The sequence below is a fragment of the Protopterus annectens genome, chromosome 14.part0 (genome assembly GCF_019279795.1).
Source record: "Protopterus annectens isolate FY-2018-M chromosome 14.part0, PAN1.0, whole genome shotgun sequence".
Classification (NCBI taxonomy): domain Eukaryota; kingdom Metazoa; phylum Chordata; order Ceratodontiformes; family Protopteridae; genus Protopterus; species Protopterus annectens.
The window spans coordinates 921,938,459-921,966,401 of record NC_056748.1 but is presented as its reverse complement, the minus strand read 5'-3'; the positions used below and the strand labels follow the sequence as shown (position 1 = coordinate 921,966,401).

At 42.2% G+C, this 27,943-nt stretch overlaps 1 protein-coding gene across 1 annotated transcript in view; it reads right to left on the bottom strand.

Moving 5' to 3' along the window:
- LOC122789343 (CREB3 regulatory factor-like) overlaps positions 1-27,943 on the bottom strand; it is a 1,518,167-nt gene that overhangs the window by 687,049 nt on the left and 803,175 nt on the right. The gene's annotated exons all lie outside the window — the stretch shown is intronic.

The window sequence follows — 27,943 nt, the reverse complement described above, 5'->3', positions numbered from 1 at the left end:
CGCCCTGGAGTCTCTATCAGAAGGGGTATTTCTTTAGTAGTAGAAGCCTTAATGCCCTTGGGTCCCTGTGAAATAGTCTCTGGATCTGCAATAGGATTTTTAAAAAGGAACTTGTGTGAATCAGGACCCTGTAATATCCGTCAGGTTTTCTGGGATCAGGAGGCAAGGAATCAGGGGCCAAACTAGATTCCGAGAAAGCATCATCAACAATGTCTAGTACAGGAGGTATAGCTAAAGACCTATGCTGAAGCAGGAGTAAGAAATCCCTAAGACTTTTTTTTGAATCAGAAAAATCCTGGCTTTCCCAGTGGAAATGCTCCCTTACAGTATGTAAGGTTTCACCAAAAGAAAAATCCTCTGGAGGGGAAGCCGAGGGAATAGAGTCCTCTGCATCAGAATCCTCATAAGTAGATAAGGGCAAATTCAGATCATCAGAAGAATCAGAAAAATCAGAATCCTGATCAGAAGATTCATAAACAACTTCAGTCCTAGGTCTCTTAGAAGGGGGAGGCTGGCTTCCCCTGATTAGAGTTATAAGATTTTCAGCCATTCTTATTTGTTTTTTTGGCATCGAGGCCTGAGCATGCGGCCTGGGCGTAATTTTTTTAGGCATGGTTCAAGATTTAGGCCTAAAGGAAGAAGGATGCATCAGTTTAATATGGAAGTCCATAGGCCTGAATACACCCTCAGAAGCCAGTGCCGGCACAGCGGCTCCGGACCCATCCAAGGTAGAGACATCCGCAGGTTCCACAGTTGAAGCATCTCGTGGCATACGGAACTCTGAATGGGTCTCAGTAGAGGCCTGTGAATCAGAAGTAGTGGGTATCAGGGGCTGCGAAAGCGCCTCAATGAGTACCGGCGACTGGCTTAGGAGAAGCGTTGTTGGCAGTTTTGGACCTCAGTGGCTTGTCTCTGTCTTTATCCTTGCGTTTTTTCAGAATCCCTGTAGTTGAATGGCTAACCAACGACATTTCTGGATAATTAAACCGAGAACCGAAATATTTTGAGGCATAAATATACCAACGACAGATAGTGCGCTGATTAAATAAAGCACAAAACCGACAGCACAGTATGTTGTGGTCAGGGCCTAGGCAAGGAATACAGTACGAATGAAAATCTTTATGAGGTATTTTCTTTCCAAAAGTAATGCAATTATTAACTTTACTGACATCGGCAAGGATCAAAAAAAAGTTTCCCCAATGGGGTACTTAACTTTAGTTGAAGACTTCGGTTCTGAAACTCGAAAATGAAAAATTCAGGAGTCAGCTGACTGGCACTTGCGAATTGCTTCTGCTTCGGGCACCGCACGGCAAGAAAGACTGATGTAATGGCGTTGGCTGCATGTTTTATACCCCTGACGTCATGGAAGAAGGGACAACAACCGACGCAGGACCCAAGACTTTGTTAATCAGGCCGACTGAGGGCTACTGCAAGCAGATAACCCAAAAGTGATGACTGCAACAGTGAAACACGAAGAACATGAGCACAGGGAAGAGAGGCCTCACTGCTACAATGTCAAGAGACATAGCTCCACCCTCACTCTCGCAAAACCTGCATAAGTACATACAATACTATATCATGCACATTCTCACTTTATGGTTCTCCCTCACTTCATGATCCACTACTACTTTATGTTGCATCAATTATCTCAATATTAGTACTGTATCGACATCTATTGCTCTGTTAATTTGTATTGCATTATGTAGTAACTATTGCGAAGTTTGTTTTTGTAATACACTTCTCTCAAAACCTGCATAAGTACATACAATATTATATCATGCATATTCTCACTTTATGGTTCTCTCTCACTTCATGGTCGAGTACTACTTTATGTTGTATCAGTTATCTCGTTATTACTACTGTATCTAAATCTATTGCTCTGTTAATTTGTATTGCATTATGTAGTAACTACTATGGAGTTTGTTTTTGTAATACACTGCACTAACCTTCTATACGTATTGCTGATATTTCTGAATGTATGTACTTGGAGCTTTTCTCCCCAGGCCTCCATTGAAAAAAGGCTCTTCTTGGCCCAGTGGAGTTTCCCAGTCAACAAACTGCAAATAAATAAATATCAGTTACAGAACCAGGCATAGAAATTATCTTAACTTCTTTGTTTGCCATTACAGCTGCTGATGTGAAAAATAAACTCTCTCTTATTGTTTCTTGTGTGTTTTATTGTGGCAATTTCAATTACTTAAACTTACTAATTTTTTAAAGTTGAAACACGGTGGAATCCAAGAGACCGACATGCAGTCAGGCACTGTCTCACAAAGCTAGTGATGACATGATGACGTCACCAAGAAATCGGAAATTGAAGGGGTACTCAAATTAGTGGCACCCCATTATTCGTTTTTCCCACATAGAAACTACTACATTTCTGACAGACACCTAAATATACAACATTCCTGGATGTACAACTAGCATAGAAATCAAATACATACGTTGTGTGAGTGTCTGGATGTTCAAAAATATTAGTACCTAAAATATACTGGCATTGGTTACAATTGTAACAAGGATACGTCCCCTTTTTGTTAGAGATATGTTTTCTTACCTCATTTTGTTCATAGCATAATAGCCTTTTTCAAAGATTTAGTATTTTTATAGCTAAAACTCGGTTGTTGGCCTACTTCACAGATACCTTCATCTAACGTTAAAATATTCCAATTCTTCTTAATAACATTTATCTTTTTATTTTGATTAGTAAATGGAATAGTTACTCTATTCTTCCTAATATTATTACTTTTCTTGTGTAATGCCTCATCTGCACAGCTATTCCTGTTGATATAGGGGTATCCATCAGTTCCACGATCAATCTGATGTACCATTTCAATTTCCTTTTTGTGATAACCCCTTTCTAAAAAATCTCTCTGTATATTTCCTATAGCTATACCATAACTCTCATCTTTACTAGTTAGTCTAGAACATCTCAGTGCCTGTTTTTTTATCACATTTTTATGTATATGAGGTGGATGCATGCTGTCTCTATGTAGAAACGCATTCCTCCTGTAAGGTTTCCTATATACCACTGTGTGTATTATGTCTACTTCTTTAGTTAATAGCACATCTAGGAACTCAATCGAGTCTCTAGAAAACTTGCTTGTAAATATGAGGAAATTAGTGGTACCATTAATATATGTAATAAAACCTCTCAGAGTATCTAAACCACCTCTCCAAACAAGAAAGAGATCATCCACAAATCTTTTATAATACTTAATAGAGTGTGAGAAATTAATATTATTTAGAACATATGTATATTCCCAGTATGCAAGAACTAGATTTGCATAAGAGTTGGCACATGGTGTGCCCATTGCCACACCAGTTGTTTGTAGGAAATATTTACCATCAAATGTAAATACATTGTTATTAAGAACCAACTCAAGCAGCATAGTAATTCCTATAACCCGGTCTCTAGAGATCCCTTTCCTTATCAGATATAACCTTAAATAATCTATTCCTATATCATTAGGAATGCTGGTAAACAGAGATTTAATATCCAAGGTTACCAAGTAGTCAGTTTCAGTTAGATGTTTGGTATTGTTCAAAACAAACAACGTTTCAAGAAATTGTTTAGTGTCCCTGAGAATAGATGATGTTAATTCTACTATTGGTCTCAGATGTTTTTCTAAGTATATAGACATACTTTCGGTTAGCCATCCTTTCCCAGATACAATTGGTCTCAATGGAGGGTTACTAAAATCCTTAAGAATTTTTGGTAAACCTCTAAAAATGGGTATCAGTGGTTTATCTATCAAAAAATATTTATATAAATTATTATCAAAGATACCACTTAATAACATATCATATAAGTTGGCATACACATCTTTTATCATCACATTCAATTCTGTTGGTGTTAAACAATGATATGTAAATTCATCTGATAACATTTCCTCAATTCCAGTATGATAAAAAACTCTGTCTAATATCACAATAGCCCCTCCTTTGTCAGCCGGTCGAATGACTATATCATTATTGCTCTGAAGGTTATGTAAGGCTTGAAACTCTTGTTTACTCAAATTGAAAAACTCTGGTCTCGGTTTATTCTGTTTATCATTAAACACTGCTAGCAGATCAGTAACACAAGCTTTCTCAAAACATTCCAAATGTGAATGTAACTGTGGTATAAAGGTAGATGGTTTTGAAAATGTATGTAAATTATCACTATTCGGAGTATGTTCATTTTTTATATAACAACTCTAACGCTATTTTCCTAGTAAACTGCTTAATATCATCAATTATAACATTACTCACATCAACAGTCTGTGAGGGAATAAAGGAAAGCCCTTTATTCAAGACTGATATTTCTTCAGATGTTAAAATGTACCTTGAAAGATTAACTACTAAGTCCTCTGTGTGGGTTTCAATACCTTCTTCTGAAACTCTAACGGTTCCTCTGATGTCTTCCTCTTCCTTCCCTTGTGGAACCGATTCCAATCTTGTCTGTTCGTCGCCTTGAACGCTAATGGAAAATGGAGTTCATTATTAACATCCACATCTTCTTGTGCGTTAACTTCTACCACAGAAACAGTCTTTCTACGAACAATTGGTTCATTTAACACATTGGGAGCAGCATTCGCTTCTATTTGCGACTGTATACCGATCTCCTTCTCCCTCCTTATGCTGATGGGCGGAGGTGACGTCAGGTCGCCGGAAGTAGTCTTCGGAACCATATGTGGAGCGGACCCAGCTACTGTTTGTTCAATGGTATGCGGTGTTTCCGTATTCCTTGGCCGGGTGGATTCCTTCGGCCAAGAAAAGACATTCCCCCGTGAGAAATCCAAGCAGTCTCTTTCAAGTTTCTTCTTTTTAGCTGTTAACAACTTATTATCTTGTAGAGACAGGGAAGTCGCTAAATCTGTAAAGAGCTCTTCCCTCTGCATATCATTCAAGCCAGTTATTAATAGCTTATTCAGAGTATCAGCTTCAGTTCTCAATTCTCTTTCTATATGGGTATATTGTTCAATAAGAAGTTCCATATACCTAACACTGGTTTCTAAATTTACCTTCTACCATTTCGATAACAATTCAGGGTAAGTTGAACCAAAAGTGGGCATTTTTAGTATACGTAGCCCCCTAGGGACTATTTTGAAAGCTATACGTGCTTCCATATGTTTCCTCTGCCATTCAATATGTTTAGCTTTAATCAGCACATCTTCAAATCTCCTCATGGCTTGTAGTGTAGTAACTGCCATTGACCGTCTCTTATTATTCATATCTGCTTTAGCCAGTTCTTTATATGAGAGTCTCAATAAAGGATTACCTTCAGTTGGTAGCAACTGTCCCAAGTCCATAGCATTAGAGTTCATGTGTACTGTCTCAGTTACATTTAATCCGGTTCCTTCTGCCATGTCCCCTCAGGTAAACAATAAAACAAGGATAAATCCAAAAAAGGAATACTCTGTAGGGGTGAGTGCCTCCACACCTTATGCTTGGTGTTATTAATGCCCTGCAGTAGTTGTTTGAAATTTCTGTCTCTTCTTAGTGTAAATCTTGGTACTTTACCTGCTTTATCTACTAATTCCTTGTTTTCTTGTATAATATCCCAATTCTTGGATACAATTCCCTTTATAAAATAAAAGTCAGAGTTAAAAGTTAAAATCAAATTATATTCAAAAGGAGACGTTATTCCCTTCTCCTTACTATTAATTATTAAATTTGCTGTATCATAAAGGGAATTCTCTGATCCATTAATTGATATCTCCGAAGTTTGTATTTCACCAAGTCCTTTAACAATTGGTTTATAAATACCTCTATGTCTCTTATCATCGATTTCATCTAGTATATTATCTAGGAATCCCGTTGGATATGCTCTTCTAAGGAACATGTCCTTTAAGTTCCTACATTCCTCATAAAAATCATCATCTCTTGTGATCATCCGTGTAGCCCTTACTAACTGTCCTTTCACCACGGACTTTTTTTGAAACATAGGGTGAGCAGTGGAAAAATTTAGGAAAGTATTAGAATAGGATGGTTTTCTATATATCTTAGTTTCATATTTTTTATCATGATTGTTTTTAATTAGGAGCACATCCAAATAGGCAATCTGTTTTTCCTCAAAATTAAATGTAAAATGAAGGAAATCAGTACTAGTGTTAAAATATTATTAATAAAGGAATGCACAGCTGTGGTTCCTGTCCTTATTGTAAATTTATTTTAGTGAGTAATTCCATTACCATTAACAATTTTGATATAAAAGGTAAGTATAGAAATAACTGTAATTCCAAAATGGTCATTTACTTAGCCATATGCCAATTTTGCCCATGTTATTATGTGGGTAAAACTGTTCGTAGATTAAGAGACAGAATCTACGAGCACATCTATAACATAAAAAAATCTAAATTAGATAACGCATTGGCTAAGCATGTTTCAGAATATCCCGCACATACCTTCAAATTTTGGATATTAGATCAATTAATACCCAATATTAGGGGTGGCCCTATAGAAATTGAATTAGAGAAGTTAGAACTACTTTGGCAGATTAGACTGTATTCATATAATTGGCCAGGTTTAAATGACGTGTTCAATTATGGCCTTACTAAAACTCAAAAGCCTTAGTAGATAGGAATTCTATAGGATTAATGTTACATAGTAGTATTATTATTAATTTATTAATCTATTAAATTATTTACTCATTTATTTATCTATACATATTTAGATCTTAGTTTATATTATTTATAAGTAATTTAGGACTTATAAATTCTGTTGCCGTTTTATATTTGCATTTTATATTTGTAATATATTTATGTAGTTATTTTTACTATAAATTGCTTTTATAAGTGGATCATATTAATATGTTTCAGTATATTTGTGTTGCACTTAATATCTTATTATTGTGTTTTAATTTTATTATTTAGTAAGATTCTTTGACTCTGTAATATGTCTTTAATGAGTTTAGTATTCTAATTGATGCATCAGCTGATTTGAGCTTTCAGTATTTATATAACACTTTAACTCTCTGTTCCCTTTTCTGATGAAGTTCGTACATGCTATGTACGAAAAGCGCTTTAGTTCTATATTCAATAAACGGATTATTCTCATTGCTTGCCATTCGTTATATCCATTTAGAAATGGATTGCTTTGAAATGGCCTTGCCCTCTGCCCCTGTAACAAAGCTTACTGGTAGCTGGTCAGATTTTCTGAAAGGTTTAGTCCTGTCCAGGTAGAATCTAAACTGCCTGTGCACATCCAGGGAGTGCAGGATCCTTTCCCTTTTATTCTGAGGATTACGGAAAAAGGTTGGAAAATGAATGGATTGGTTCAAAGCCACATTAGATACCACCTTGGGCATAAATGATGGGTTAGTCCTGAGGGAAACCCTGTCCACATGGAAGATAATGAAGGGTTCCACAGCCATAAGGGCCTGCAATTCAAACACTCTTCTTGCTGAAGTGATAGCTAGAAGTACGGCTGTTTTCCAAGAGAGGAATTTTAACTCTGCTGTAGCTGCAGGTTCAAAGAGAGGAAGCGTGAGCTTCTCCAGTACAAAGTTAAGGTTCCCAGGCTGGAGCTTTCCTGGGGGGGGGTCTTAAATTTTTGGCTTCTCTCGGGAATTGCTTGACCACAGGGTGACAGAAGAGGGGTGGCTAAGTATTGTAACAAGCTGAGATGGCAGCAGCATGAATCTTAATTGAAGAGAAGGATAGGCCTTTTTGGAGCAGTTCTGTTAGGTAATTTAGTATTTGAGGTAAACTGGGCACGGTTGTGTCCATTCCCTGAGACTGGCTCCAAGAACAGTATATTTTCCACTTTTCTGAATAGGATTTCCTAGTACTAGGCCTCCTTGCCTCAAGGATGACATTATGCACCTGTTTACTGAGGGTTGCTGGTGATGTGTTCAGGGGATGAGCCAGGCTGCTAGGTTCAGGGTTTGCAGCTGAGGATGCAAAATCTGGCCCTCCTGCTGGGACAGCTGAGAAGTGGTCTGAGGCAGGTGCCATGGCAGCACTATTGTCAGACTGCACAAAAGTGGGTACCCGTGCTGGCGTGGCCAGTCTGGTGCAATAAGGATTGTCCTTGGCTTGTCCTGTCTGATCTTTAGTAGAACCTTCGAGAGGAGGGGCAGAGGGAGAAAGGCATAGATTGAGAGGTTTTCCCATGTAAAGGACAGGGCATCCACTTTCCATGCTTGGCTGTGGGGAGTTCTGGTGCAATATTTGCTCAATTGACAGTTCTTTGGGGAAGCAAAGAGGTCTACCTCTGGTGCCCTCTCACCTGTGGATGAGAAGCTGGAATGATTTGGGTTCCAGTTTCTACTCGTGTGGGTCCATTAGATTTCTGCTTCGGTCGTCTGCCATTGAATTTAGTTTGCCTGGCAGGAACTGAACTTGCAGGTACACTTGATTGCTTAAGGCCGTGTTCCACAGAGCCATGGCTAGCCTGTAGAGTGGGTAGGAATGGGTTCCCCCCTGCTTATGTACCACATAACTGTGGTGTTGTCTGTCTTCATCAATAGTTGCCCTGAAAGAATAAGGTATTTGAAGCTTGTCTGAGTATTCTGTACAGCTAACATTTCTTTTTGATTGATATGCAATTGCATTTGTTTTGGGCTCCATTTGCCTTGAATGCATTTTCCTGCCATGTGAGCCTCCCCATCCATAGTCTGATACGTCTGTTGTTAGGGTTTGTGCGGCGGGGGGTTGAGTGAAAGGGAGTCCCTTGTGGTAGCAGGCCTCTTGCCCACCAAAGGAACTCTATCCTTAGGCAAGGAATGATAGGAATCATTGTTTCCAGGTCCTGAGAATGTTGACACCAGAGACTTTTTTAAGTACCATTGAAGTTTCCTCATATACAGTCTTGCATATGGAATTAGTAGAATGCATGAGGCCATGAACCCTAGAGCTTGCAGTATTTTTCTTGCAGATAGCTGGGTTTGGGTGGCCAGTAGACTGAAGTAGTTTGTCAAATAAACCTGTTTTTCTGGAGGGAGGAATGCCATCTGGGAAGTTGTGTTCAAGCTTGTTCCCAGGAATACAATCTTTTGGCTGGGTACCAGATGTGATTTCTTTTGGTTGATGGTAAACCCCAGTGAAGTTAGAAGTCTCTTTACAAATGTCAGGTGCTGAAGCAGCAATTCCTGACTGACCGCCTGATCAGGCAATCATCCAGGTATGGGTAAATTTGAATTTTTCTCTGCCTGCAATATGCAATGGCTGGAGCTAGGCATTTTGTGAATACCCTGGACGCAGTAGATAAGCCAAAGGGAAGTGCAGAGAACTGATAGTGCATAGACCCTGCTCTAACATGTAGACATTTCCTGCAAGATTCCCTTATGGGGATGTGCAGATAAGCTTCTTTTAAGTCTAGGGTGGCTAGCCAGGAGTCCTTGGCTAGCAGAGGATGCAGCTGTTGGAGAGTAAGCATTTTGAATCTTGGAACCACCAGGAAGGTGTTGAGAACAGATAGATCCAGGACAGGGCATGAAGAGTTTTCTTTTCTGGGTAACAGAAACAGTCTGGAGTAAAAACCTTGTCCCCTTTGCTCTGCTGGGACAGGCTGAATAGCCACTGAGAAGAGAAAGTACTTGCTTTTGGCCCTCTGCCCACTGGTTTGGGGGGGAGGTCTGGCCATTTGTTTGGGGTTGGCAGTGAGCGGAAGTAGAATCTGTATATTTGGGATACAATGTTCAAGACCCCATCTGTCCTGGGTAATGTACTCCCAGTTTTTTGTGTGCAGGGCTAGTTTTCCTCCTAAGGGTGCAAGTACTTGGGCAAGGCTTGGAAGAATGAAGGACAAGTCACTGTGAACTTTTCCCATAGGATGGTGGCTTACTACTCCTTGTTTTTGAGGTGGGAGCACTCCATTGTTTAGATCTGTGCATACCCTGGGACTGTAGTCTTGGTGGTCTGCTGCCCCTTGGTTTGGACTGAGAAGGTCTGGGAGGGACTGGAAAAGAGAAGGTCTGGGAGGGACTGGAAAAGACCAGTTTTTAGAAGGCCAATGCCTACTGAATCTAGGTGGCTGTACCTGTAGGAAATCTTTAACAGTTTGCATAGATTTAGCTTTTTCCTCCATCTTTTTGAAGGCGACTTCTGCTTTAGTGCCAAACAGTCATTCATGGTTTAATGGAGCATCTAGTAATTTTGGTTTGACATGGTCAGGCAAGATTTGTTCCTTAAGCCAAGCATGCCTTCTAAGAACAGACCCAGTGACCGCAGCCCAGCAAGATGCTTCTAAGACATCAAAACCACATTGCAAAGTATATTTTACAATTTGGCTAGCAGAATGCATTAATTCTTGTAAATTTTTATGTTCTGCACAATCAGGAATCAACATCATTTTTTGTTTAATTAGTTCCATGATATGTTGTTGATACTTTTAACACGTGAAAAATATAGTTGTGTACCTACCATAAATGTAGATGTTCGAGTGTATTCACTGTTACAGTCATTACTCTTGGGTTATCCTGCTGGCAGGCTACCCGCAGTCGGCAAGAGTTCCAAAGTCTAGGTCTGGCATCAGTTGCTGTCGCCTCTTCCTTGACGTCAGTGCGCCAGGGGTATAAAAGATGCAGCCAATGCCATTTTCTTCAGTTTTTCTTGCCCCAGATGTCAGGTGCCCCAAAAAGGTAATCTGAAAAATATATCAATAAGAAATGCATACACAAAAATAAAATTTCCTTCATCTACAAGCAAATACACCAAAAAGGTTGTATAGGATAGAGAAGTGCAAATAAGTCCCAGCAAAGAGAAGGGGGAAGGTGGGTGGGTAACCTGGACTGCAACAGTGAATACACTCGAACATCTACATTTATGGTAGTTACACAACTGTACTATGTTCATCGTGTTTCACTGTTGCAGTCATTACTCTTGGGTTGAATCCTAAAGCTGAGGAAGGGTGGCTGGGCTAAATAGGATTAGGAGAGGCTATGAGGCCCTGCAGAACTGCAGTGGCGAAGCCTGCTCTGGACTTAGAGTAGAGAGGCAAGTGGTAGAGCTTTGTAAAGGTGTGCACTGAACTCCAAGTTGCAGCCTCTAAGATTTCTTTGGTTGGTACTCCCCTGAAGAAGGCTGCTGCTCTGGTGGAATGAGGCCTAATGCCCTTAGGCACTGATTTGCCATGTTGAGAATAGCAGAAACGGATGCAATGGCCTATCCATTTAGAAATAGTCTGTTTTGAGATAGCCTTTCCTTGTGATCCTGCAGCATATGACACTAGAAGTTGCTCAGTCTTTCTGAAAGCTTTAGTTCTGTCCAAGTAGAAACGTAACTGCCTGTGTATGTCCAAAGAATGCAGAATTTTCTCACCCTTGTTCTGTGGATTTGGGTAAAAGGTAGGCAAGTGAATGGTTTGATTGAGGGCCACACTGGACACCACCTTAGGCATAAATGTAGGGTTTGTCCTCAGAGAAACCCTGTCTGGATGAAAAACGATGAAAGGTTCCACAGCCATGAGTGCTTGTAACTCTGAGACTCGCCTTGCAGAAGTAATGGCTAGGAGCAAGCTGTTTTCCAGGAAAATAATTTAATATCCGCTGTTGATGCTAGCTCAAAAGGAGGCAGTGTGAGTTTTTCCAAAACAAAATTGAGGTCCCAGGCCAGAATTGGTGCTCTCCTTGGAGGCCTAATGTTTTTGGCCCCTCTGAGGTACTGCCTTATTAAAGGGTGAGAAAAGATAGGTGGTTCCATATTGTAATGTGCGGAGATGGCAGAGGCATGAATCTTAATTGAAGAGAAAGAAAGGCCTTTGTTCAGCATCTCAGTCAGGTATTGTAAAATCTGAGGAATGTTTGGTACAGTCGTGTCAATGCCTTGTTCCTGGTTCCAAGCACAGAATCTCTTCCATTTTTCCTGCATAAGACTTTCTGGTACTGGGCCTCCTGGCCTCCAAGATAACATCCATAACAGCTTTTAAAAGAGGAGTGTTCAGAATGGCTACATTATCCGCCATGCTGCCAGATTTAAGGTCCTGAGTTGGCTGTGCAGGATCTGATTGTTTTGTTGGGTCAGTAAGTGAGAAGTTTGAGGCAATATCCATGCTGGACCTTGAGACAAGCTCTTCAGGATTGGGTACCAGTGCTGGCGTGGCCAGTCTGGTGCAATCAGAATCATTTTTGGCTTCTCTTGTCTGCATTTAAAGTGGAACCTGTGTGTTGAGAGACAGCCTTACAAGACTATCTGCAAATATACAGAGCTGAGTATATTTTTCTGTATTATTCTGTATTATAGAACTAAATTGTTGCTCAGATATCTGTTGTCTTACTGTTCTACAAATATACAGAGATCAGTAAATATTTTTTTGGTATTATAATTTGCACTCTGATTCCTCACATCTCTGTTGAAACTTTCTTCCCCACCCCACTCCCTGTTCTTTGTTGTAGTTTAAATTTGGTGGCTTTTGCAGTGCCCGCCCCACTGTAGATTTGATCTAGGATACTCCCCCAGTCCCATCTCTTTACCGCATTCTACCTAATAAACCCTTTCTGCACTTGCTTTTAGTCCTTTTTAATTGAATTACATTTTTAAAAACTGTGTTTGGACTAATATTGCCACATACTCAAGTGTGCCAGCTTGCACTGCATGTGAATTGTTTTTACTACTGTTTTTGCTACTTTTCTGAAAAAAAAATAAATAAATAAATTGTAAGCCTGTTTCCTACCTTTCCTGTAATTAGTGTTCCTGATACAGATTAGCTGTATCCAGGGCTATTTGTAAGCTTCTGAGCCCCCCAAGCCTTTCTGTGTTGGAGGGAAGCCTTCTAGCTTATCAGTAGGAGTGGTAAGCACTAGGTAACCTGTCTACCACATAAGGAGTGGTTCTGGCCCAGAATTTGTAGTTACTGGCAGTTTGGGCGGTCGTCCATCTCTCTCAACTTTCTAATTTGAAGGCCTGCATTTTCACTTGTTTCTGCCCTGTAACTCCTGGGCCCATCTCATTTGCTCGCTCACAAAAAAAAAAAAAAAAAAAAAAAAAAAAGATCTGCTTTTACTGTATTTGTGTTTCTTCCTACTTTATTTTGCTTTTGCGTCATCTTAAAAGTACTCAATTGTATTTATTACTACTTGGTGTAACTCATTCTAAGCCTTTTAGTTTAAGCACTTGGGCTTCAGACCAGTTGTTTTACATTAAGAAGGTTTGTGGTCTGCACTGTAGTGGCAGAACAGGTAGCTTACATCCTTCTAAGTTGGAAACTGCTGATTGAGGGCTCAGTGTCTGTTATTCTAAAAGTGTATTAATTCTGGTTTAAGCACTTGGGCTTCAGGCCAGTTATTTTACATTAAAAGGGTCCGTGGTCTGCACTCTTGTGGGAGGAGAGGCTGGACTCTGCCCTTCTGAGCTGGGAATTTCTGGTTAAAGGCTTATAGTGCCTGCATATCTGAACTGCTTCTTACTGAAATTGGTACACCCTGTTTACTGTAGCATAGACTAGATCCAGGCCTGCTGAATCTAGTTTTGTTTGTATAACTTGAGCACTAATCCAGGCATTCTTTAAAGTATTAAATTGTATTTATTACTGCTTGGTAGTAACTTGATTAAAGTGTAGCTATCATTCTAAGTCTTTTGGATTAAGCACTTGGGCTTCAGACCAGTTGTTTTACATTAGGAAGGTTTGTGGCCTGCACTGTGGTGGCAGGACAGGTAGCTAACATCCTTCTAAGTTGGGAACTGCTGATTGAGGGATCAGTGTCTGTTATTCTAAAAGTGTATTAATTCTGGTTTAAGCACTTGGGCTTCAGGCCAGTTGTTTTACATTAAGAAGGTTTGTGGTCTGCACTGTAGTGGCAAAACAGGTAGCGTACATCCTTCTAAGTTAGGAACTGCTGATTGAGGGCTCATTGTCTGTTATTCTAAAAGTGTATTAATTCTGGTTTAAGCACTTGGGCTTCAAGCCAGTTATTCTACATTAAAAGGGTTCGTGGTCTGCACTCTTGTGGGAGGAGAGGCTGGACTCTGCCCTTCTGAGCTGGGAATTTCTGGTTAAAGGCTTATAGTGCCTGCATATTTGAACTGCTTCTTACTGAAATTGGTACACCTTGTTTGCTGTAGGATAGACTAGATCCAGGCCTGCTGAATCGAGCTTTGTTTGTATGCTTGTTGTTTGTTTGCTTGTTATTTCCCTGAAACGCTAATTTGACCTAAAACGTGGCTTTTCAGCGCTTCTGTGGATCCCTAGGGATATCTGCATTCCTTACTGTACTTATTTCCTTGTTTCACTTGAAAGAAAGTTACTGTTTGTCATTTTTGCATTTAAGTTACCTGTAACACATTGCATTTAAGTTACCTGGCACTTGCTCACTAAAGCAATTATATAAGTCAGCACTAAAAAATTAAAAGCACTACACCCTCACAAACTCCCCTTGAGTACCTTGTTCCCCATTGGCCCTTTTTATTCAATTATAAAGGAATTCCCAATACTATTCTAGCATGTCCAAAGGTCAGTTGTCAATCTCCTCTCCGGTGCAGCTGGTGAATCTGGGAATCTTGAGGCAATGTTACAACTGCCTCATGTACACAGACAACCCTCTCCTCCTCCCAACAAATTCCAACACGTGAGAGATGCAACCATATAGCCATACTGGAGGCTAAGCTCTCTCAACTCAGTACTGGCGAAACCAGTCAGGAGGAGAAGGAAACCACACTCACTACAATTCCAGTCTCACATAGACCTACCACGACAGCAAACCAAACACATAAACACACAAAAACATACTCGGAGGCTCTAAATAAAAATCTGCCTAAGCAGCAGAGACCTCCAAAGCAGACACCCAAGCAACCGCTACCCCAAAGCAAAACACGTGCAACACATAGCTCACAAAGCCAGTGTGCCGAACAGTCACAGCACTTAAGGCTAAACAACACACCTGATACACTTGTAATAGGTGACTCTATCGTCAGGCACACTGACGTCCCGCTCACCAGGCTGAACAAGGAGAAGGTCACGGTGAGCTGCCTGTCAGGCGCTAGGATCCTTCACATAACACAAGCACTCAGGTCACTCCAAGGCAAGTACAAATATGACTCAGTCATTGTCCATGCTGGTGTGAATGACCTGAGACGTACCTCCCTGGACTACATGAAAAGAGACATAGAGGAGCTCTCTGAGCATGTAGCCCAGGCCGGTATGACCCTGACCTTGAATAGCATCTTACCCTCACCAACAATGATGCCACAATAAGACAAGATGATCAATTTCAACAATTGGCTTAAGTATTGGTGTCATTCAAAGGGGATCCAATGCCTGTCAGCCTGGGATGACATGCTCGACAAGCCACGATGCTTCGCTAGGGACGGCTTGCACCTGTCACACCTGGGCTTTCGGATATGGGCAAAGGCTCTTGCTACCCCCATAGTGCTTTTTTTAGACAAGGCTCAAAAGACAAACCCACCTCCATAGGTATCACAACGGATAAGAAACTAAGAGTAATGGTACTCAATGCCAGAAGTCTAAACATCAAGATGCACGCACTCGAAACTCTCCTTAGCATGGAGAACATCGATATCTGTGCAGTAACAGAAACCTGGTTCAAGGCTCCCGAGAGCACCCCAGCACTACCAGGTTATACCTCATACCATGCTTTTCGGCCCCAAAACTTGGACCAAACCACAAAAGGAGGGGGAGTATCAATATTCGTCAAAGATACCCACACTTCCAGGTTGGTGGCACAGCACGACGCATCACAGACTATCCATGTGCAACTAACAGTGGGTAAAACTGCCTTCCAGTTTATAGCCTGCTACAGACCACCCTCCCAAACCCAGGAACCCCACTTGGCCTTCCTGAGAACACTGGAAAATATGAAGGTCTCTCCAAACACCATTATATTGGGCGACTTCAACTACCCAAACATAGACTGGGAGCATTACTCTAGCTCCAACACCCTAGCCCAAAGGTTCCTAGAATTTATAAACTCAAATGCTGTGGAATTAACTTGTTACCACTCCCACAAGAGGGGAAAACATACTGGACCTGATCATCACCAACATGGGGACTCTATGCTCCAGACCAGAAGTGTATCCCTCACTGGTAAGATCAGACCATAAACTAATCTCATTGGATATTCACATCCCGACTCCACCCCCTGCCCTGAAAACCACAGTGAAAAACTTCTCTAAAGCAAATTTCACACTCCTCAAAACCGAGGTGGAATCTTTCAAAGCCCCCGGGCCTGTGGAAAATACGGCCCAGACCGCAGAATCCTTTATAAATGCATTCTATGAACACCTTCAGGAGTGCATGGCTCATGCAATCCCAAATAAAACCAAGACCCAATCCTCCAAAGGCAGACATCCTGTCTGGTGGACCCCAGCCATAAACAAACTATACAATAGAAGGAGGAAGCTACTACATGATAGAGCAAAATCCCATAAAGGGAAGGCATCTCTGATCAGTATTAGCAAAAAACTATGTGCACTCATAAAATCATCTAAGGCCAGCTTCGAGAGAAAAATTGCACAGGACACTAAGGATAATCACAAGGCTTTCTTTAGTTATGTTAGGAACCTGGGTGGGAATTCCCAGATATGCTCAGAATTGGTCCAAAATGACAAAAAATACACCAAACCCACAGACATTGCCAACATCCTAGCTGACAGGTTCAGCGCAAACCCCCCCCTCCCCACCAAAAGGGCAAATATCTATCCCAACAGAGCTGTCCCCCTGACATCTCAGATGCTCAGGTAAGAGCTGCCCTCTCCAAAGCAAAAAAACACAGCATCAATGGGACCAGACGCTGTCCTGGGCTGCGTCCTACATGAACTCCAAGAAGAGCTAAACCCAAACATAAAACTACTATTCAATCTTAGCCTTACTACACGATATGTACCCAAACAGTGGCGTACAGCAACAGTGGTCCCTCTCCACAAAGGTGGTGCCTCAACGGATCCAGGAAACTATCGCCCCATAAGCCTGACTAGCTTGGTCTGCAAAGCTATGGAAAGGATCATCATGGACCTCATAAATAAAGATATTGGGGACCTACAGACACTGGATCCTACCCAGTTCAGCTTTGTTAAGGGCAGATCCTGCCTCTTAAACCTGGTTGATTTCTTTGAAACAGTCACCAAGGCCATTGACGAGGGGAAGGTGGTCCACACAGCCTACTTGGACCTTGCAAAAGCCTTCGATACAATACCCCACTCGGGCATTATAGATAAGCTCACCAGCTTAAATATAACCCCCCATGTCACTAGATGGGTTGCAAACTGGCTCAAGGACAGAACCCACATGGTTAGAATTGCTGGAGCCATGTCAAACTCCAAACCAGTTACAAGTGGCATCCCACAAGGCTCAGTCCTGGGACCCCTCTTGTTCGGTATATATTTCTAGGAGGTACAGGCCAACACGGAAGGACTGTGGCTGACTAAGTTCGCAGATGACTGCAAACTGGGCGCCATAATCGACTCTCCAGCAGACACAAGCATCCTCCAAAAGGGCCTCATAGAAACAGACAAATGGTGCCAGAGCCATGGCCTCAAGCTAAACGCCAAAAAGTGTATAGTCATCCCCTTTGGCAAAAACAAATTGCCCACAAATTACCACATAGGTGGTAATCCATTAAGTACAGAAGAAGTAATTAGGAACCCGGGGACCCAAGTTGATGGCAATCTCTCATTTGACAACCACGTGGCCAAAGTGGTTAGAAAAACATTTTATATAGCCCACCTAATCATGAAGGGATTCACATTTAGATCAGGGGAGGTCATCGTGCCTCTTTACTCATCCCTCATCAGGCCCATAATGGAGTACAATGCCCCTTTTGGGATGTACCTTACCAGACACCTGCAGCAACTGGAAAGACCCCAAAAGTACCTCACCAAGAGGATCAAAGGGCTCAAACAGATGCCATATGCTGCCCGGTTAAAGAAACTCCAGCTCTACTCAGTGGCATACCGCCTGCTCAGAGGCGATCTGTGCCTGATGTATAAAGCCATGTCCAACCCGGAATTAATGGACGACATGCTGCACCTCAGAAAATCCAAATCTCATCAAGCTACGTGCTCGAGAGACTTGAACCTCAGCACTGAAATAAATAGGACATGCTGGAGGGACAGATTCATAACCCAGAGGCTCCCTTCACTCTGGAATAAAATCCCAGTCCAGGTTAGGCAGAGTCCCTCATTGACTCTCTTCAAGAGGAATCTTGATGAGTGGATGGGAGATCATAGGTTTACCCCGGGTACCACTTCTGTGTCACTGTTAGACAGAGGCACAGTATACTAACCTCGAAAAAGGGCATAGCAAAATTAATTTAAAATGGGTGGCGAAAGCCAAACACACTCTGGCTAGGCTTATAAATGCCCTAGGGCAGATAGCCTAGTATGAACCTATGAACCTTTAGGAGTACTCTGGGAAGGAGAGGTAGTGGGGGAAAAGCATATACTGTTAGATTTTTCCAGCTGAATGATAGGGTGTCCACTTTCCATGCTTGCTTGTGGTAAATCCTTGTGCAAAATCTCTGCAATTGACAGTTGTGAGGGGAGGCAAATAGATCCATGTCTGGGCATCCCCATTTCCTTATTATCATCCTGAAGACTTGTGGATCCAGTTTCCATTCGTGGGGATCCAAGAGGCTTCTGCTTAGTTAGTCTGCCAGAGTATTTGTTTTTTCTGGCAGGAATTGTGCTTGCAGGTGAACTTGAAAGGCCAATGCTGTGTCCCATAATGTCATTGCTTGTCTGCAGAGGGGGTAGGAATGAGTACCTCCCTGCTTGTTTATGTACCACATGACCGTAGTGTTGTCTGTCTTTATCAGTAATTGTCCTGGATGAAGCAGGTCCTTGAAAGCTGTCAGGGCATTTTGAATAGCTAGCATCTCTTTTTGATTGATGAGAAGATGCATCTGGTTTGCAGGCCATGTGCCCTGAATACATTTTCCTGCCATATGGGCCCCCCAGGCATAATCTGATGCATCCGTTGTCAGTGTTTGTCTGGCTGTGGGTAAACTGGATGGCAGACCCTTGTTGTGGTGACAGGCTTCTGCCCACCATCGAAACTCCTGTTGTAGGCAGGGAATGAGTGCAATTACTGGCTCCAGGCTGTGGCAATGCTGAGTCCAAACACTTTTCAGATACCATTATAGCTTCCACATATGCAGTCTGGCATATGGAATTAGTAGAATGCAGGATGCCATGAAACCCAAGGCCTGCAGGATTTTCCTTGCAGATAAGTGGGTTTTGTTTTGAAGTAAGTAGTCAGTTGTTTTTGTTTGTCTGGCATGAGATAGATAAGCCATCTGGGCAGTTGTATTTAAGCTTGCTCCCAGGAAAATTATCTCTTGAGAGGACACTAGTTTTGATTTATTTTCGTTTACTGTGTACCGTAGGCCAATTAGTAATCTTTTTGCAAACGCCAGATGCTTTAGAAGAGTGTCTTTGTTCTCTGCTTGAATTAGGCAGTCATCCAAGTAGGGATAAATTTGAATTCCTTTTTGTCTGCAAAATGCAATTACTGGTGCCAGGCATTTTGTAATGTCCCTGGGCGCAGTAGATAAGCCAAAGGGCAGTGCAAAGAATTTGTAATGCACTGAGCCAGCTATGAATCTGAGGTATCTTCTGCAAGACTGTCTGACTGGGACATGCAGGTATGCCTCTTTTAGGTCCAAAGTTACTAGCTAAGCCCTCTTGCCCAGCATGGGCAGTAGCTGCTGAAGAGTCTACATCTTGAATTTTGGAACTTTCAGAAACGTATTTAGTATAGATAGGTCCAGAATTGGTCTCCAGGTTTTGTCCTTCCTGGGTACTAGAAAAAGTCTGGAGTAAAATCCTTGCCCCTGCTCTTGCTGTGGTACTTGCTGAATGGCCTTCATGTCCATGAGGGCTGTAATTTGTTTTTGTGCCTCTGCCCATTGATTGTGTGGCAGGTCTGGCATGCCCTTTGACCTTGGTAGGGTGTGAAAATGGAACCTGTAGCCTTGGGACACTATGCTCAGAACCCATTTGTCTTGGGTAACCATTTGCCAATTAGATGAAAAAAGTGCTGGTTTTCCCCCTAAGGGGGCTGTCAAAAGGAAACTGCCTGGAACTGGTAGAGGAAAGTCATTGGGACTGTGTCCTGTAAGGCTGTGATCTGTCTTCTCCGCTTTTGGAGGTAGGATCACCCCACTGTTTAGGCTTGTATGAGCCTTGGGGCTAAGATCTGCCTCTGGCAAGCCTGTATCTGCCTCTTTGTGGTCTGTCTGAGACTGGAAAGGACCAATTTTTAGAAGGCCAGTTCCTGCTAAACCTGGGTGGCTGCACCTGTAAGAAATCCTTGATTGCCTGCATGGATTTTGCTTTATCCTCCATTTTTTTCAACACCTCTTCTGCTTTAGTACCAAAGAAAGTATCATACTGTAATGGTGCATCTAATAATTTTGCTTTAACATGATCAGGCAGATTTTATTTCTTTAACCAAGCATGCCTTCTAATAACAGAACCTGTAACAGCGGCCCTACAAGAGGCCTCCAGTGACTCATAACCACATTGCAAAGTATGTTTTCCCACTTGTTCAGTTGCATGCAATAAATCCTGCAATTCCTTGTTCTCTGAACATTCAGTATTTGTCAACATTTTCTGTTTAAGTAGTGACATTAAATATTGCTGATATTTAAGCATATGAAATTGACAATTTAAAGCCCTTACAGCCAGGGTGGCAGAAGTGTATACTTTTTTCCCCCCATCTGTCTACAGCCCTAGAATCCCTATCAGAGGGGACAGGGTTTTTTGCAGTGGAAGCCTTAACCCCCTTGGGACCCTGAGATATAGTTTCTGGGTCAGCAGCGGGGTTTTTATATAGGAATTTATGAGAATCCGGGACCCTGTAGTATCTGTCTGACTTAGCAAGTGCAGGGGGTAAAGAGTCAGGGGATAGTCCGGACTCTAAAAATACATCATCTACAATGTCTAAAACAGGAGGAATGGCAAGGGGTCTATGCTGAGGAAGAAGCAGGAAGTCTCTGAGCCTTTTCTTAGACTCAGAATAATCTTGGCTCTCCCAGTGGAAATGCTCCCCTCATAGTATGCAGTGTTTCCCCAAAGGAATAGTTCTCAGGAGGAGAGGCTGAAGGAATGGATTTTTCAGCATCAGAAACCTCATAGGGAAGCATGGAGAAATCCTGTTCAGAAGAGGAATCAGAGGAAATACATACCTGATCAGAAGAATCATACTCTGTCTCTTGCCTAGGCCTCTTAACAGGAGGGGGATGGGAGCCCCTGATCAAAGTAATTAGGTCTTCGGCCATTTTGACCATCTGTTTTTTAGGCATGGAAGTCTGAATAGGAGAATGCTGTACTTGTTTCTTTGTCTTTAGAGCTGCTTTAGTCTTTGCCTTTGAAGCTGAGGATGGCTTAATATATAGTTGTGTAGGTCTAAAGACACCCTCAGAAACAGATGCCTGCTCAGCGGCTCCGGACCCATCTGAGGGATTGATTTCGAAGTGTCCAATACCTTGAGTATCCAGAGGCCCAGTCGGCTCCACGTGGGAGTCGGTAGTGGCCTGTGGCTCTGAGGTAGCGGGCGCCAGGGGCTGCGAAAGCGCCTCACTGAGAACCGGCGAACCGACGACTGGCCTAGAAGAGGCTTCGTCATCGGTTTTGGACCTCGGATGCCTATCCTTGTCCTTGTCCTTGCGTTTTTTTTGTAAACTCTGGTTGTCGGCTGTTCCACCGGTATTATATAATTAAATCTTCGGCCAAAGTAATGAAAAGCAAAATCGAACCGACGCTTGATAGTGCGTTGGTTGAATCTAGCACAAAACCGACAGCTAGCAACGTTGTGACCAGGGCCTAGGCAAGGAATACAGTAAGAGTGAAAAACCTTATGAGGTATTTGCTTCCCACAAGAAATACAATTGTTAACTTTTTCTGACATTGGTCTGGAGCAAGAAAAGAGTTTCCCCAACGTGGTACTTAGCTTTAATGAAGACTTCGGTTCTGAAATTCAGTTTTGAAAATCTCAGGAGTCGGCCGACCAGCACTTGTGAGCTACTTTTGCTTCGGGCACCGCGCAGCAAGAAAGACTGAAGAAAATGGTGTTGGCTGCATCTATTAAACCCCTAGCACACTGAAGTCAGGGAAGAGGCGACAGCAACCGACGCCGGACCTAGACTTTGGAACTCGGGCCGACTGCGGGTAGCCTGCCAGCAGGATAACCCAAAAGTAATGACTGCAACAGTGAAACCCGATGAACATCTGGCAATTTAAAGCCCTGACGGCAAGAGTAGTAGAGGTATATACCTTCTTACCCCATCTGTCTAAAGCCCTAGAATCCCTGTCCAAAGGGGTAGGGTTTTTGGCTGTAGTAGCCGTAATGCCTTTAGGTCCCTGGGAAATGGTCTCTGGATCTGCAGTAGGATTCTTAAATAGGATTTTGTGAGAGTCAGGTACTCTTGTAGTACCTGTCAGGTTTCCTGGGAGCTGGTGGCAAAGTATCAAGGGTAAGACTGTATTCCATGAAGACATCATCTACAATTTCCAGAACAGGAGGGATAGCTAGAGGCCTGTGCTTGGGCAAGTTTAAAAATTCCCCGAGTCTCTTTTTGGACTGTGGGTAGTGCTGGCACTCCCAGCGGAAATGCTCTCAGAGTATGCAGGGTTTCACCGAAATAAAAATTCTCTGGTGGGGAAGCAGAGGGGATGGAATCCTCCTCTGCATCAGAATCCTCATAGGTAGATAATGGTATGTCCTGGTAATCAGAAGGATCAGAGTCATTGGACTTGTAATCTAAAGAATCAGAAGGAAAATCCATTCTCTGTCTTTTGGAGGGGGAAGGCTGGCTTCCCCTAATTAAGGTAATAAGGTCTTCAGCCATTCTAAGCATGTTTCTGTGGCATGGGGGCCTGAGAATGCGCTTTGGTCATCGGTTTCCTAGGCGTAGTGCAAACTCTGGGCCTGAGAAATTCGGTATTTTTGGTTTGAAACGAAGTAGTCAGTTTAATATGAAAATCGGAAGGCCTGAATACACCCTCAGAAGCCAGTGCCTGCACAGTGGCTCAGGACCCATCCAAGATAGAGACATCCGCAGGTTTCATAGTCAAAGAAGCATCTCGCAGCATACCAGACTCCGAATGGGTCTCAGTAGAGGCCTGCGAATCTGTAGAAGCAGTTATCAAGGGCTGCGAAAGCGCCTCACTGAGTACTGGTGGACTGGAGACTAGCTTAGCGAAAGCATCATCGGCAGTTTTGGACCTATGAAGTCTATCTCTGTCTTTATCCTAATGGTTTTTTGGAAGATCGGTAGTCGGACGGCTTTTCAAAGTCATTTTGGAATACGGAGAACGAAAGCGAAAGAATTTAGCAAAAAAAATAGCCCGGTGATGAATAGTTCAGGCATTGAACAAGGCACAAAACCGACAGTAAGGAATGTTGTGGTCTGGGCCTAAACAGGTGACACAGTAAGAATGAAAATCGCTGTGAGGTATTTGCTTTCCACAGGCAAGACAATTATTAATTTTTTCTGACATCGGTTAGAGCAAGAAAAAAAGGATCCCCAACGGGGTACTTATCTTTTAGAAAACTTCAGGTCTGAAACTCGAAAAACGAAAATTTCAGGAGGTGGCTGACAGGCACTTGTGAACTGCTTCTGCTTTGGGCTCCGCTTGGCAAGAAAAGCTGATGTAATGGCGTCGGCTGCATGTTTTATACGCCTGACGACCTGACATCATGGAAGAAGCGACAGCATCCAATGCAGAGGGTCTAGTGGGACCTCTTGGATTGCTTACTTCATGAGCAAAAGCTGCACCTCTCTTAATGCTGTCTCTCCCTACGCCTGGTGGCACTGGGAAGTCTGAATTGGGACTTTAGCATTAAAGGGAAGGAAGTAGCCTCTGGACAGGACTCCTACCCAGGAATTCATCGTGATGGCCATCTACACCAGTGTGTAGAAGGAAAGACCCCCTCCCCTCCTAACTGCTTCCAGAAGGGAGCAGTCAGACAAACCTTCAAGGGTCGTAAGACTGGAAACCTTTAAAGGATTCCCTAACTCCTTGGTTATTAGGACCACCTCTCTGTTTGGCTGGCAACTGGTGGGAAATTCCACCTAACCCAAGGACCTCTGTCCTGCTGCTGTCTGTGTTGGGACTGCTTTCTGATTCAGCTAAAAGGTCCTTGGTGGGACAACAAACTCAACTTTCATGGCAATGACTGTTTTATTGTCCTGCTCATAGGTAGACAGCCTTTTAATTATTGTACAAATAGCGTATTTTTCTCAAAGGGGGAGCTGAATGCCACTTTGAAGTGGTCAAGAAAATCCGTAAGCAGCAAACAGGTGTGTCTCCTCATAATCAGGCCTGACCCTGCTGCCCTAACTAAACCATCCATTGCATTATGCAGCAGATGCATTTACAAGGAGGGTATGGTAGTCAAATGTAGCCACCTGGCTCTCCAGCTGAGATCAGAGTTCCCTGGCTGGTACTTGCATCAGACTCTTCACTCTGGCTCACCCCAGATCTGAGAAAAACAGTGCTGAGCTATCAACCACCGATAGGAATAAATAGATCCAAAACCTTTGGAGTTGACCCAAGTCCCAGAGCATTGGCTCCAAGATTTACCCCAAATCCAATTGTGCCAGAGTCAAGAGCAACAGAAATTGGAGTTGAAGTCGAAAAGGCTGCCAGCTCTGCCATCAGTGCTCTTGTGGGAATGCCCGGATCAGTGAGATTCAGATCTGCAATTTGGACCAGAACTGAAGAAACCTGGAGCCTCCGAGGTTGTAGGTGCCAAATAACCCCCAAGCTGAATCTGTGTCTGAAGCACCTCTGCATCATCCTATTGACACCTGCTTTTGACAGACTCCTGGAAGAATGAAAGAACCTAAAAGAAGGAGCCACCTAAGGTAGTCGACAGGATCATCATTCCTGTAACAGAGAGTAAAGACTAGGAATCACTGGCTCCAACAAGGGCAAGGAGATGGAAAGTGGATCCGACAGAATTCCAGATCAGAGCACCTTGGAGTTTAGGCAGCTGGACTACAGGACTTAAAAGGATCAAGCAGCAGAGTTGTAGACTTTTCCATCCTATTTTCTTCCTTCTCCTTCTGTCTTCTACTTTTCCTTCTCCTTCACAGGCTTGGTTTTGTCAAGTTTCTTGGATGGAAGGGAGATTTTTAGGTAACAGAGCCAAACTTCCTGCTTAGGCAGGAAGAAATTCCTTCAGTACCAGATTGTACTTTTTAATTTTTTTTTTATTTTACATTTGTTTACCGGGAAAGTCTGACTGGATACAGATCCATTTTCAGCAGAGGCCCGGGGAGAAAAGCTCCAGTACAATACATACAGTACATACAATAATGTAAAATACAAACAAAACATCTTAACATATTTGTGAGAAATCAAGCCTACTCCTAAAAATACAGTACATAGAAATACAGTCTGCACAGACAATTATTTAAGGACATATTACATTCTTAGCTGTGAATATATATATTTTTTAAGGGCACAATGGAAGTTTTGAGTCGCACAGTAATAATGTGGAGTAACGTCAGCTGGTTAACAGACTTGTCAGGGTGATACGGTATGACCTTTGATCCTAGAAAAAGTCATTACAACAGTTAGTTATCCTGGGGAGTAGCAGGAGCAGAGCCAGTTATTAGTATAGTGGAGTTTGAGGAGTTTTTTAAATTGAATAGTCGAGTCAGTATTAGTTATTTGTCTTGGTAGCGAGTTCCAGATTTTGGCAATAGTGCAGGCATAGAGAGATTTGCCAGCATCATTCTTATATTTGATAACATTTATTAGGTTCTGGTTAATGGATCTTAAGGATCTTGTGGCAGTATGGGGCTGGATTAGATATTGGAGTGCTGGAGTTTTGTCAGGGGAGTAGTAGAGTTTGTGAGCTATTGACAGTTGATCAAGTACCCATAATTGAGGTAGTTCAAGCCAATTGAGTTGTTTAAGGGCTAGACAGTGAAGTGATCTATATGAGACTTCAGTCGCAAACTTAGCAACATTGTTATAACAAGATTCAATTTTGTTTAGATCTGTTTGGCAAAGATTAGTTAAGATGGGGGAGGCATAGAGAAGGATGGATAACAGACGAGTCCTTGCAATGGTAGCTTTGGTATGTCTAGTGATATACTGTTTCTTCCTATAGAGGAGTCCTAGCTTTTTGTTTACTTTCTTAATGGTTTGAGCTATACGGATGTCAAATTTCAGGTTATTGTCTATCTCTACACCTAGCCGTTTAGTGTGAGCAGTAGGAGTGATTTGAATATTATCCTTGGAGTAAATAGTAATTCTATTGTCCAGAGGTGGATATCTACCAGGGCAAAAGAGAATTAGCTTGTTTTCTTTGGGATTAAGAATAAGTTTGATGTTGGTAAACCACCTCTCTGCTAGAGTAAAGTTATTTTGGGCTATGGGTTGTAGTTATTTTATGATGGGAGCTGCGTATATAAGGATGGTATCATCAGCATATTGAACTATTGAGGCAGCGAGCGAGGAAGAAGTAGAGATCTGGTTAGTAAAAAGAGAGAACAGTGGGCCTAGAATGGACCCCTGAGGGACTCCTATGGATACTGGTAGCAGTGGGGAAAGCTGTTTTTTTCAATAGGACTGCTTGATGACGGCCAGCTAGGTAGCTATTGAACCATGAGATAGTAGAGGGACTTAGGTTTACAGTAGATAGGGTGTCAATAGGCATACTGTGGTTTACACCATGTCAAAGGCTTTTGATAAGTCTAAGAAAATGGAAGATAAGAAGAGTCCCTTGTTTCTATTGTGGTTTACTGGGTCAGTGAATGATGGCAGTGCTGTGGTGGTACTTTGGGAAATTCTAAAGCCATGTTGAGTTTTAGAGAGCAAGTTATTTTTTTACTTGCACAGATCTAGGATCAAAGGAAGCATGTGCCTCACAATCCATGCCAGGGTGTGCTACTCCTAGGCAATCAATACAAAGAATATGGGTCCTGCAGCAGAATTTTGTGGCAGCAGACCATCACTTCTTAAATCCAGTGCCCTTGTCTGACATACTAACAATTACTTTCAAACTATTAGTCAAGCAAAAATCACCTGTTAACCAGCTCAACCAACAGTAAAACACACAAGAAAAATTACCCAAAAGGGTGACAGTTATTCTAGAGACAAATGACTACAAAAATAGTAGAAACACTTTAACACTATGGGAAAAAGGAACTTTTTTAAATATATGGGGAAGACAGCAGAAAAGGAGTAGATAAATGAAGGAGGTAATATACACCTACAAAAGCTAGAGAATAAAATCAAAAATCTATAGTTCCCTGATGAGTCATAGCCCTCAAAAAACGGGTCTATATCACCACATCGAAGGGTGATAAGTTCGAGCGCCCTTTGTTCGCAAGGAAAAGTCCAAAAGCCCTAAACCGCGAAGTTATGGAACATCTAATTTTTTCCCAGGGAAATAAATCGATGGGCCTTCTTCGGGGCTTTGCTATTTCCTCCACTGTAGTGCAATCTCAGAGTTGGTAAATTTAAGTAGGGGGTGGGGGGCACAGCCCCATATGTTGAGGGGGGGGGGGTGAAGCTCCCCAGTTCAGTTTCTTTTAAAGTTGTGATTTTTTTTTTCACGGAGCAGTGATTTTTTTTCCCTGGGAAAAAAATTGTTGTTCCGCGAGTTCGCTGTTTAGGGTTTTCGGACTTCAAAAATCGAATCAAGGGCGTTTGGACTTATCACCATTCAATGTGGTGATACAGACCTTCAAAAAACATGTCCTTCTGAATCAAGTGGAAAATGGGATCTGAGGTATTAACTGAGTGAATTGCGGGTAGAAGAGAAATCAGAGTCTTGGATTCAAGTTTCTGTAAAAAGTACCAAGGTCAGGTCTCATAATCCAAATTTTGAATCACATGAAAAAAAAAAAAAAGACAACACTGGATCCAAAGCTACTGAAAGAGGTCTGGAAGAAATCAACTTGGAGAGCTTTCTCTTTGAAGAAAAATGGCCTGTGCACCTTGGTATTGAGCCCTCTGTAAGACCTGATCCTGCACATGGCAGGAAGAAGGCTTAAAAGGGGGAATCATGACTGGAGTTTCCCTGTAGGGAAAAGAAACCCTAGATT